Source organism: Engystomops pustulosus, chromosome 3 (assembly GCF_040894005.1).
Source record: "Engystomops pustulosus chromosome 3, aEngPut4.maternal, whole genome shotgun sequence".
Taxonomy (NCBI): Eukaryota; Metazoa; Chordata; class Amphibia; order Anura; family Leptodactylidae; genus Engystomops; species Engystomops pustulosus.
In genome coordinates, this window is record NC_092413.1 from 96,672,455 (window position 1) to 96,685,658 (window position 13,204).

The following is a 13,204-nucleotide window of genomic DNA, read 5'->3' on the forward strand; positions in this document are numbered from 1 at the left end:
ACACATCTGTATATAGTTTTCAGCTGCAGAAAAATCATAAATGCGCTACTGTAAGTAAATAGAGTTCACTAATACATAGTTTGTAAAGGTGCTGCTGTCAGTGGATAGCATGAACTAATACCTAGATCATAAATGTGCTGCTGTTAGTGAATAGCAGTAATACCTAGATTGTTGAGGGCCCTAAAATAAAAAAATCAAACTTGATTAACTTGAGGTGACCCCAAAATGAAATATATAAACATATATAAAGAGGTACTATAGTTATTTCACAGATCAGAGTAATGAGAAGATTAATAGCAATTATAATAGCATAGTAATAATAATAATAATAATAATAATAATAATCTTTATTTATATCATTTACATCATATTCCATAGCACTTTACAAATTATGGGGGACATATACAAATAGTATGAGACATTACAGAGTGAAAACATAGTCATATGGAACAATAGAAGGGTGGGCCCTGCTCACAAGAGCTCAAAGTGGCTTTGTTTAAAAAAACAATTATAAAATTCAGGACCTTTGGGAAGACTTGGTGCTTACTTAAAAACATTATACATGGAGCTTCCTGAATTGTCCAGACATGACTAATCGACCTGAGCTGGATGACTCATAAACAGCAGCTGGGAATGGTGCAACAATCAATTACTTCTGCCTGTCAGGGACAACACAGTGATGACATATTCTTGGCATATGCTGGGCGGTACAAGGCTGAAGCAGTGCATAATTACGGTGAGGAGAAGCACCAGGGAAGCCACAGGAGCAAGAGAGCCTCATTATCATAATGTTCTAATTGTATTTTCAGCAAAGCCGCTTAGTTCAGGAATTAAATAAGATATGTTTGTGCATCACTGTAGCTACAGCATTCTCAAGGTATGTTTGGTTCATAATGCACCCCTTCCCACAAGCTCAGAAGCTGAGCCTGTGCGATCACTGCAGCTGGGATTGCGACTTTGATCAAGTGATCAATTGAAAGGATGGCAGTGGTGAGGGCTCTGTGGAAGAAGAAGCAAGAGATCATTATGGGATGCAGGAAAAAATTCCAAATGTGGAGAAATTAGCGAAAGACATGTTTGTTCTGTATTTATGCCTTTTACCTTATGCCTTGTAATTAATACCTCCACTTTATTCATTGGGCTGGTACGATCACGAGGATGCCAAATTTATATAGGTTTTAAAATATTTTAATAGATTTTTAAAAATGAAATTCTTAAATTTGCCATCTTCTGGTTCCAATAACCTTTTCATACTACAGCGTGTTTATGGACTTTTATTTTTTACGGGATGTGATGAAGTTTTCATTGCTACCATTTTGGGGACTGTACAACATTTTGATCACTTTTTATAACATTTTTTATGCAAAATGTTGAGAAAGTGGCAATTAGGACATTTGGGCGCCATTTTCCATTACTGGACTCAACTCTGGGAATAACCGTTTTATATTTTGATAGTTTGGACATTTTGTGATGCGGTTATGCCTAACATGTTTATGATTTGTTTTGTTTATTTATTTTTATATCAGTTCTAGGGAAAGGGGGGATTTGAACTTTTATTTACTTTTTAAAAAAAAAATTTTTAACTTTTTATTTTTACCATTTTTTAGACTTCCAGGGGTACTTTAACTTTAAGCTGCAGTATTACAGTGTATGGCAGCTTTTCTTGTGATCTCTAAGCATCTGCCTCAAGCAGACGCTTAGACATCAGGCTGAATGACAGGCCTGGGTACAAACTCTCGGCTAGTAACCAATTGCTGCACCTGATGATCAAATCCAATATGGCAGTACCCATACTCCGCCGGGATCTAATGTCTCCTGTAGCTTTGCCGGATGCATTTACATGGTTAACCCCCGTGATCGGTGCCCTGACTGCGGATGTTACCAGTGGGTGTTTGCTGCAATATGCAGAAGATATAAGATTAGACAATCTAAAACAATATTATGAAATTATTTCCATGAAATAAGCAAGATTTTGGAATAAAGACCTTCCCAGCACAAACTGTTCCATTTCAGAACCTCTGCATGTAAGACCACATGCTTATTATCTGTTCTGATCAATCAGCTTCTATCCATGCAGCTGAATGGACCTCCTGAGGACCACTATCATCATGTAAGGTAGATAAGTATCCACAGTCTTCTCTACTTGCAAGTACATGGCAGGTGTTTTCTTCCAGATAAAAGGATCTAATAACTGCTCAGTTGAACCAAATGCAACATGTACTATCTGAGCTGATCTCAGTATTGTGTGTAGTAATTGTGAAGATGTTCTTTTTCATAACACAAAGATATTGGTGATATTCAAAAAGTAAAGAGTTATGATGAACTTAAAAAACATTATAAATAGTTTTATACATTTTTAAATCTTGCATTTAGTGCTTTGTCTTTCTCTACTAAAGAAAACTAAAACTATAATTTTTATTAACTACTTAAAGTGTAACTCCAATGTCATAATGGTTTTTACCAAATTGTCATATGTGATCCAAAAGGTGTTACTTTCTGTTTTGAAGATATCACTGAGTCAAATTTATATTTCCCATAGTTCCCATTATGCCTTTTGTTTTCTCATTAAGTAATTTAGCAGTAAATTTAGCAGTTAGTTTCCTACATGTATATCCACTAAACACTGTAAATCGTGATGTGTGAGTACTAAGGTTTTAATAGTCTCCAGAGAGCAGAACGTGTGGGACGGGGCTGCAGAGGATTTTATGACACAGCTTGAGGTGCAGAGAGACACAGAGAAAGTTTAATAGGGACAGGGGAGATCTTCAACCTTACAATTCCATGTAGGAGACTTCTGCATCCATGGGGCAGTACACAATCACTACTCACTCTGCTTAAAGGGGTTGTGTCACCATAGCAAGTGGCTGTAATTGGGTCCAATGCATTGTGACAAGTACTTTCATCATTTACACTTATTATAAAATATGCAGCCTTACTGAGATTACTCCCTTTGTCCTGGTTGCTGGCGCCCCCTGCTGGTAGCTGTGTCCCATCCTGAGCTACATCTGATCTGGCCGAGTCTGCGCACAATGAGTCAGCAGCTGCTCTGCACTACAGATCACTCCACGGGCTCACAACTCCTCTCCACACTGAGAGATCAGCTGACACACTGGAGCCAACAGGAGGTGAGAGAGGAGGAGGGGCAGAGATTGTGCTGTGATGGCCCTGCTTACCAGCTCCACATGTGCTTCCAGCAGCAGATACAAGGTAACTGCAGCCAGACAGACATGACTATCTGCTGCACAGAGGAGTCCTCCCCTGACATGGATCATAGCAATGTAGCAGCCCTCTCCTCCCTCCACCATTAGTCAGATCACACAGGAGCCTACAGCAGCAGATACAAGGTAACTGCAGCCAGACAGACATGACTATCTGCTGCACAGAGGAGTCCTCCCCCAGCATGGATCATCGCAATATAGCAGCCCTTCCTCCCTCCACCATTAGTCAGGTCACACAGGAGGCTGCAGAGATAACACAAGTAACAGGCTGAGCTCTGACCTCTCCTGATGCAGTCCTCCTCCTGTACTCTCCTCCATGCTACCCTGCTGTCCTGCAAAGGGGCCCCTGTGCCTGACTAGCAGGGAAGTAGCTAAAGATCAGTAACATGTGAGAAGCTGTCACCTATTTATCTATCCAAGTGTATCTATTTATAACCTGTCATCTAAATATCTATCTATCTCATATCTATCTCATATCTATCTATCTCATATCTATCTATCTATCTATCTATCATCTTATCTCATATCTATCTATCTCCTATCTATCTCATATCTATCCTCTATCATCTATCTATCTATCTATCTATCTATCTATCTATCTATCTATCTATCTATCTATCTATCCTATATCTATCGCATATCTATCTATCTATCTAGTGATTTAAGTATCAAAAAATACAAATTGGTACTATGCTCACAAGCAATTATAAATATTAAATAAATTTTATTAGTTATGCAAGGGGAGTGAGAAAGCCAGTGGGCGAAACACGTGTTGGGACTACACAGTGCACACCCGGTATCCTGGTATGGTAATGACTTTCTAGTTTTGTTTTAGAGCTGTCCATGTTAGCAAGCTAAGGCTTGTATATAGCTGTCTTCTACCTCTAGTTACTAGGTCTCCTACTCCATACGGATTCATTTTATTCTCTATGGCACTTTGCTTGTTCTATATGTGGCTATGCACTGTTTTTAATCATGTATTCCCATTGTACAACTACCATGCTATGTCAATTTGTTGTTATTAATAATTTTTTGCATAACTAATAACATTTATTTAATATTTATAATTGCTTGTGAGCATAGTACTAATTTGTATTTTTTGATACTTACATTTTGGGGCACAGGATTTTGCAGTGGCATTTGGATTTGGTGCCCATATCCTTAGCTCCCCCATCTGTTGGATTTTATCTAGTGATTTAGTTGCAATTAACGGCCCCAAAGTAACATACAAAAATACAAAAGTTTATTAGTAAAAGTCATAAAAACAACTGAAACGGTCCATGCTATTGCACCTAATTTTGTACAATCAATGCATACAAGTAGAGCAAAACAATGGGCCACATTTATCACTTTTGTGCGCCTAAGTGTAGTAGTTGCGCCTAAATTCTGGCGCACTGTTTTGCCAGAATTATCACAAGCTACAACCATCTGTGATAAGTATATTTTCTGCCTCTTATTAATCACTTTACTTTAAAACAGTTTAGGCGCAATTTTGGCGCAGTTTAGGCGCAATGTTAGATTCAGGCACTTACATGTGTTCCTGCTACAAGCTCCTCTCTGCTTCTCCCACAGCCCAGAATGATGATAACACTCACAGCAGCACCCAGGTGTGTGACACCCTGCACCCAGTGCATACCCCCCTAAGCCACACCCCTAATCACTCCCTGGCCACGCCCCAAATTTAAGCCATATTATAATAATAAAAATCATCTCAATAAAAAAAAAAAAAAATTATCCTTTATGGCAGTGATGGCTAACCTATGACACTGGTGCCAGAGGTGGCACTCGGAGCCCTTTCTGTGGGCACTCAGGCCATCACTAGAGATGACTCCAGGTATCTTCCTACAGTCCCAGACAGCTCAGGACTTGCTGTGCACAGAGCTATTTTAAAGTGACAGCTCTACCTGGGACTATTTTCTGCTTTATTTGTGTCCTCAGGGTGCTGGTATCAATGAAAACTGTGACAAAGGAGGGAGCATAAATCACAAATTAAATTTAATTGGCACTTTGCGATAAATAAGCGGGTCTTGGTTGTAGTTTGGGCACTCTGTCTCTAAAAGGTTCGCCATCACTGCTTTATGGGATTTGAACCCAGAACCTACAGTGTCCAAGTACAGCGCCTCAACCAACTGAGCTATAACCTCAGCGATTATCAAGGTTTAGAATTTTGGTAACTAAGAACTATGACTACTGTTACACTGTGACACAGATTTAATGCTTTGGTATATAGGGAGGGATCTTCTCAGAAATTATTGTAATTATTGAGACTATTAATATTATGATGGAGATTATTATTATTATTATTATTATTGAGTTGATTATTATTATTTTTTACTATTATTAATAATCATCTCCATTAATAAAAATAATAAAATGTATAATAATAATAATAATAATAATAGTCTCAATAATTACAATAATAACCTCTGAGAAGATCCCTCTCTATATATCAGTGCATTAGTCTGTGTCACAATGTAACAGTGGCAGATCTTAGTTACCAGAAATCCTCAGCTCTGTATCACTGGGCTTATAGCTCAGTTGGTTAAGGCTCCTGTCTGCAGTGCAAAGGGTCCCAGGTTCAAATCTCATCCTGGGCAAAACTTTATGTAATTTAATTACATAAAGAGTTTGTGTCTGGGGAAGCCCTGGAGACCATATATGGACAGATGCTGATCTGAAGCTGATGACATGGTCACTGCTAAGCCGACACTTCTCTGAAAAGGATTCCCTGCCCGATGTCTGCTCTGGTGAACCCTAGGAGATGCAGTGACCATATATGGGCAGATGCTGATCTGAAGCTGATGACGTGGTCCCTGCCCTCTCCGCTAAGTCCGACACTTCTCTGAAAAGGATTCCCTCCTGATGTCTGTAGAAGCCATTCTATACTGTGAGTTCAGGCTTTCAAAGTATTTACCATGCGGACACAGCGGGACCTGGGGGGAAAATCCGTGACAATCTCATAGCTGCCCGTGATGCGGGGCAGAGGTAAGAAAAACGGGACTTTCCTGGCAAAATCGGGACTGTTGGGAGCTATGCCCAGTGACCTCCTCAGCAGGGGCTTCTCCTGGAGGGGATCCCCCAGTGCTGGTCTCCTGCTGCACCCCTGTAATTCTGCACAGTATCCCCCTCAGAAACACTGGTGATACTGTGCAGAATTACATGGGGGACACTTGTATGTCGTATCTGCAACATTCTGCAGAGTTCTGCAAACTTGTGCAAAGTTCTCTTCTCTCTTGCTGTGAGCTCAGCGTTTTGCAGAATATTTTGTAAATAGAAGGTGATGAACTGTAAATAGAGTCTGCAGCTCCTGTCTGCAGAGTATCTAATGTATCTATTATATGTTCCAGTGTCTGGCTGAGCTTTGCTGCTAGCAATGAGCTGTTCTGCAAAGGGGCTCAGTGCTTTCTTCTCAGATAACGCCACCTTCGGCTGGAGTGTTTTTGCGCCCGTTTTTGCGCCTAAATGAAAACGTTGCAAGTGATGAATATCATTAGGCACAGCAAAACATCTGGATTGGTAAGATAGATGAGGGAAAGCTGGTTATTTTTGCTGCGCGGCTAGTTTGGCGTTTAATCGCAAAAATGGCACAAAAACGGTGCGCCTGAATGAAAAGGCGCAAAAACAACAGAAAAAACGAGTGATACATGTGGCCCAATGTATTCTCACAGCATCATGTTAGGTCACACGGATAGTAAAGTGTAAATATGTCGGAGGTCTAGAAAAATGCAAACTCCATACGTATCCTCACTTCGAAGTGACTTCAGGGGTAAGTGTCACTTTGGAGTGACGATACACGTAGGGTTTGCCTCCCCTGCACCCACCTAGACTTCCGCCATGCATGTCAGCCTGACCGACCATGATGCTGTGAGAATACATAGTACATGTGCACTATGTGCAGTGTCCTGTGTAGTGTGCAGGGGGCACCAGATTCAGGATTTCTGGCGCACGTTCTTCATGAATCTGGTGCCCCCTGCACTGCTTTGACAGACTGCACCAACTTTTTTTGGTGCACTTTTAACATGGGGCGTATGACACATTTCTATTGGACTTCTATTGGATCAGTAAATGCAGGGACTATTTGAGCACAGCAGGTGGAAGGAGACTCTGAAGTCTGAGCGCTCTGTAGCACCGAGTGCTGTGCATGTGCCTGGCCTGGCCCCTCCCACATCTGCTTCTGTGTGGAGCAGAGTAGAGGCTGAACAAGCATCATAATAACAAATAGAAAGGTATCTTTAATTCCAGTTAACCATTACAAATAGATTTTTTAAATATTTTAACCTCTTTGACAGCTTTTTGTAGTCAATTGTTTCGTGGCATAACCCCTTTAACACAGAGAGCTCAATCACATGCCCTGCAATCCACCCTGCAAAGGGAGTAGCAGCCCCTACTTCTGTGAAACCAAATCGCTAAACAACTGTATAAAATCACAACAATGGATAGGTTATTCATTTCCCAAAATGACAAAAAAATCTTCAAAAATTACCCCTTACACAGCTTCATACACAGAAATATAAAAAGATATGACTGTCACAATTTGGTGATTTGTAATTGTTTTTTAAATTAATGTGAACATTTCTATTCCTGATGTACTGATACTGAGCCTAAAAATATGGAGGATGTCTAATCTTTACCATATAGTAAATATCATAAAAACAAAACCTGCAAGAATTTTTGGACAATTGCATTGTATTTACAGCTTCTTAGCTCTTTAAAATGATAATTATCCCAGGGTACTGTTTTTATTAAACCTTCTACCCCCCCCCCCCCCCCCCGTCCCGACGTTGCTTGTACGTACAGCAGCCTGTGTTATAATTAATCTTTTGTATACACCTCAGCTTATTAGACCTGACTCTACCAGTTCAATTATATTGCTTATGACTATATAATTTCTAATTAAATGATTTTCCTCTCACTATATTTGGTCTTTGCTGTCACAAAATCATGAAGAAAAGAAGGAATGACTTCTTCCCTTTATCTTTGGTTTTACAGAGATATTTCTGTTTGAGGTGGACTCCATTCCTCCCTCATATGTTCTGGTAATCAATCAATGTGCACCTTTAGCCAATGTAATGGGCCTTGCCTTAACATTCCTTGCCAGTTACGTCTGATGAAAGATTTAAACTGCAGGTTTGGAATCTACAGCATGTCATTTATTGTTCAAATTCTATTCGGGAATTTAAAGGGGTATTCCAATGTTCATAAATGTTGCCATGTTGTCCCTTAGAAACAAGATAGCTCCCTCGGATACGACCAACCCACACTCTGGCAGCGGTGGCAAGACATGTACTATTCAGTCCTTCCTGACCACCTGAATTCAGTGTTCATTACCACAGGACAGCTGTGGTACATGTAGTAACTTAAGGATATTTCATATACAAAAACCTTTTGTTTCTTTGTGTAATCCCTCCAGCATTGGTGATTGTATCCAAGGACACAGTCTTGTTTCTAAGGGACCATATCACTACATTTATGAGAAATTATCCTCACACAGGTAAAAAAATTTGAATAACATCTAATTGAAGACATTTTTATATATGGCAGATTAATGAAACTGAATGTGAATGATCAGACTAGACTACCCCTTTGACTTTTGTAATACTAAGGTCCAACTTCACCTCCACACCACTAATAAATTGCGCATCTTACTTGACCAAGATCCAAGACACATTACCATGGTCAGTCATATATCACTATGATGCATCTTCTGCACTTCGGACCAATTATGAAATCTAGCCAGTGCATGTTCCTTTTTTCATGGACCATCCAAAGTTATTCACCATGGCCTTAGTAGACTGTAGTATGCTTTTTTCATTGACAGAATGTTAGTTTACAAAATACTAAGTTCGCCTTTAACATGGCTTTGAATAACAAAAAGTTGGGATCAGTGATCACATATGAAAAGCTTAAAGTCATGTACAAAGAAATTCAAATTATGAATGGATATATTGAGTTCTGATGAAGTGCTGTGTATCTACTATAACAGACAACATGAAGAAATATTAATTGTATCTTCTAGATTATTTAAAGTTGTGCATTGGAATAAAATGTGACTTAGGTGTAACTATCTGGATGTTTGCTCTGGTTTTTCTCATTTGGTTTAATAAAAGCCAAAGCAGACCATCTGGCTTATTTCAGACTTGGCTCTGTGTTTAGATTTGCTGGCTTAGCTACATAAGTCAATGGTTGCTAGGCACACAATTCCAGAAATTATTCTCTGTGACAACCAGGCACAAAATGTCATATATAAAGCAATTCAAAGAAATAGCATTAGTTGGATTCAAAACTGAAGGCGTATGAAGAGGAACAAAATGTTCATACCATCAATATTTCCAACTTAGATTAAAACAAATAGTTTTAACCTCCACTGAAAATATAGTATTGTAATACATGCAAGATGATTTTTAACTCAGTCCTAAAACACTCCTTTTATAGTGTGGTCAGTGGGAATCTGTTCTGTACTGCGTAATGTGTATCTGTCAAATCGAAATTGGTTTAAATTGCAAATCATCTTTTAAAAAAGTTCAGTTTAAACCATTTCTTTTATTTCCTTTGATGCTACATTATTTTTTTCCTCTTTCCTCTTATGCTATGTTTCATTATGCTGACATCCTGTTACAACCTGATATCAGCATGCAGTGTACAGTTTTAGAAGGGATACACTATTACTAGGACAGGGAAAAAGCAGGGACTAATCTTACAGAAGAGTAGCCCCAACTGGAAATATTAGTGTCACACATTTTACTCCGAACTAAGAAACTTATTCTGCATAAACCCCTCTGTGACTGAGGGTCATTGGTGCCTGAATGTCCAAGTCAATTTGTGCCGCTCTGCACTGCTCATCTTTAAATGACAATGGGGCACATTTACTTAGAGCGTTGCAAACTGCACTAAAAGTGTGTTTGCTTTTTTGTCATTTTCACCATTAAAAATGTTTTAATGAGCAGTAAAATTGTATAAACCTTTACCAAAATATATGTACTTTTAGGAAGCATCTTCTGCAGCTCCAAAGGCATTCTGCATTAAATTAACAGGCTGGAGGGTAGCTCACTTCAAATGGTAATATCGCCCAAATGTCCGAAACACCACTTCAATGCCATTTTACATGACAAGTCCTCAAATTAGTAGCAATGAAAATGTCAGTTTATTTTGCAAAAAATGACATCTTACACAGCTCTGCATACCAAAGTATGAAAAAGTTTCATAGTTTCATAGTTTTTCATAGTTTATACGGTTGAAAAAAGACACTTGTCCATCAAGTTCAACCAAGTTATTATTATTAGTTATAGTTTTTGAAAATGTATTAAAACACAATAAAACTTAAATAAATTTGGTATAACTGTGATCTTACTGAACCAGAGAATATAGTAGATACCGTATATTCCGGCGTATAAGACGACTTTTGAAGACTGAAAAATCTATAGTCTGGTCTGGGGTCGTCTTATACGCCGGTAATGTTTCTTCTCACCTTTTCCGCGATCCACCGAAGCTCCGCTGCTATGCTCCGGCCGCCGGTGACAGCTCCGTGGGTGCCGGCGTCGCAGAGAATATGACGTCGACACGCAGCTGACGTCATATTCTGTGAGCCGCCAGCGCTCAATGAGCTGTCACCGCCGGCCGGAGTGTAGCAGCGGAGCTTCGGTGGATCGCGGGAAAGGTGAGAAGCTGTTGTATTATTAATGTGCCAAGCAGGCTGGCTATATAGAGGGGGAGGCGGCAGGATGTAAACTGGGGGGCCGGCATTCTGCACAATTGGGGGGCCGCCAGGCTGTATAATAGCTGGCTGTATACTGGGGGTACAGGCTGGCAGTATACTAGGGGGGGCAGTTTGGCTATATACAGGGGGGCTGGCTGTATACTGGGGGTACAAGCTGGCAATATACAGGGGGAGCTGGCTGTTGGAAAAGGGGTAGTCTTATACGGCGAATATATCTTAAACTCTATATTTATAACAGGAAAGTAGGGGGGTCGTCTTATACACTAGGTCGTCTTATACGCCGGAATATACGGTATATCATTTGGAGTGCACAGTGAAAGGCGTAACAACTGAGGCCACAGCAAATGTGTTTTTTCACCAATTTTACCACATGTGGATTTTTTTTCCAGTACATGGCATAGAATAATAAATAATGTCACTAAGAAATAAAATCTCTTATGCAGAAAATAAGCCCTCATACAGCTCTGTACACAGAAAAATGAAAAAGTGATTGCAGTTGGGGATCGAATAAAATAAACGAAAAATTTCTGCGACATGAAGGGGTTAAAGTTACATTTGGGAATTGAGCTTCCCATTAGAAATTATGCCCCAGTGCCCCTATTAATAATAATATTGCTGTAGTAATACTGCTGCACTAGATATTTAAATTACCGTAGTATGAGTTACTTATTTACCATGGCGTCTATTTATTTCCAAATGCCAAACTAGTAACATGATTCCCCTAGAGGGCCCCCACAGTAGCCCTCTAGGCATTATAACTAAATGCAAAAATAATAATGCAGCGGCATTTTAGTAGAAAGTATAGTATTGCTGTGGGGAACACTAACTGATGAGCCAAGGGCTGTATTCCATATGAACCCTGTCTACCAGGAAATACCTGGGGTTTGCACTGGTGTGAATTGGTCCTAGATGTCTATACAGCAAACGCTCAGCCAACAGAACCCTGTGTATTCAATTAGTCCCATTATGCAGTCATTCTAACACAGTCACAAAGGAAATGTGCCATCAAAATCCATCTTGATAAACCAGGGACACTCACTCATAGATCCAGGTACCATGACTGTGGTAATATTCTTATATTTCTTATAATTTTGCTAATGAGCCAGAGGGACTCTATGATCTGGCTTTCTACATAGTCTTACACTCCCCCTGCTCCCTCAGCATTTGTTCAGTGAGCACTTCCCGTTGCTAGATTTACTTTAATGTGCTGTAGATAAGAGGATATAATTGTGGGCTCTATCTGACAGTGAAAGTCTATGGGGCAGATTTACTTACCCGGTCCACTCGTGATCCAGTGATTTCCTGGAACGCACTGGAATACACCGAGCCGGGCTGAGTGAAGGTAAGTGCAAGCTCCGCAACACATTTTTTGTTTTAAATGCGGGGGTTTTTCCGAATCAGTCGGGTTTTCATTCGGCCACGCCCCCCGATTTCCGTCGCGTGCATGCCAGCGCCGATGTGCCACAATCCGAACACGTGCGCCCGGGGCAATTCAGGGGAAGTTGGCGCAAATCGGAAATATTCGGGTAACACGTCGGGAAAACGCGAATCGGGCCCTTAGTAAATGACCCCCTATAGCAGTGATGGCGAACCTTTTAGCGTCCGAGTGCCCAAACTGAACCCAAAAACCCCTTATTTATCACGAGGTGCCACCCAAAAATTAAAGCGGTAACTTATTGCTCCCTGTTCAACAACTTCAGATTTGCCTCCTGAGGACAGCAACAATGTAGAAAGATGGAAAATTTCCAGTGACCCTCTGTACACAGAGAATCGTGGGGCCAGCAGAAGGTCCTCCAAAGATAATTCGGCCCTGTCTTCTCATTCTCCCTCTTCCTACAATCCCAAGTAGAGAAGTAAGTATCAAAATATGACTGAAAGCAGCATCTTTTAAGTTGCTTGGAACTGGAGGAAGATTCTTTTGAGTCCTGTCTGGTGCTGGGGCGATGGCCTGGGTGCCCAGGAAAAGGGCTCTGAGTGCCGCCTCTGGCACCCGTGCCATAGGTTCGCCACCACTGCCCTATAGGTACATATATAGCACATCTGTTATGAACTATCCTTTTGTATGATAAACTTAGAAGTAAAATATTACCTCTGCATATCAAGAAATACTGTAATCCATTTGGAGTCACTGGAGGCTGTGCAAGGGAAATGAGGCAGGTTTTGACTAGTGTTGAGTGGACCCGAACTGCAACGTTCATACTGAACTTTGTGGGTTGTGGTCCTCCGACTCCCCCGCTGTTAATGCCTGCGATCGGTTTAGCCAAGGATCGCA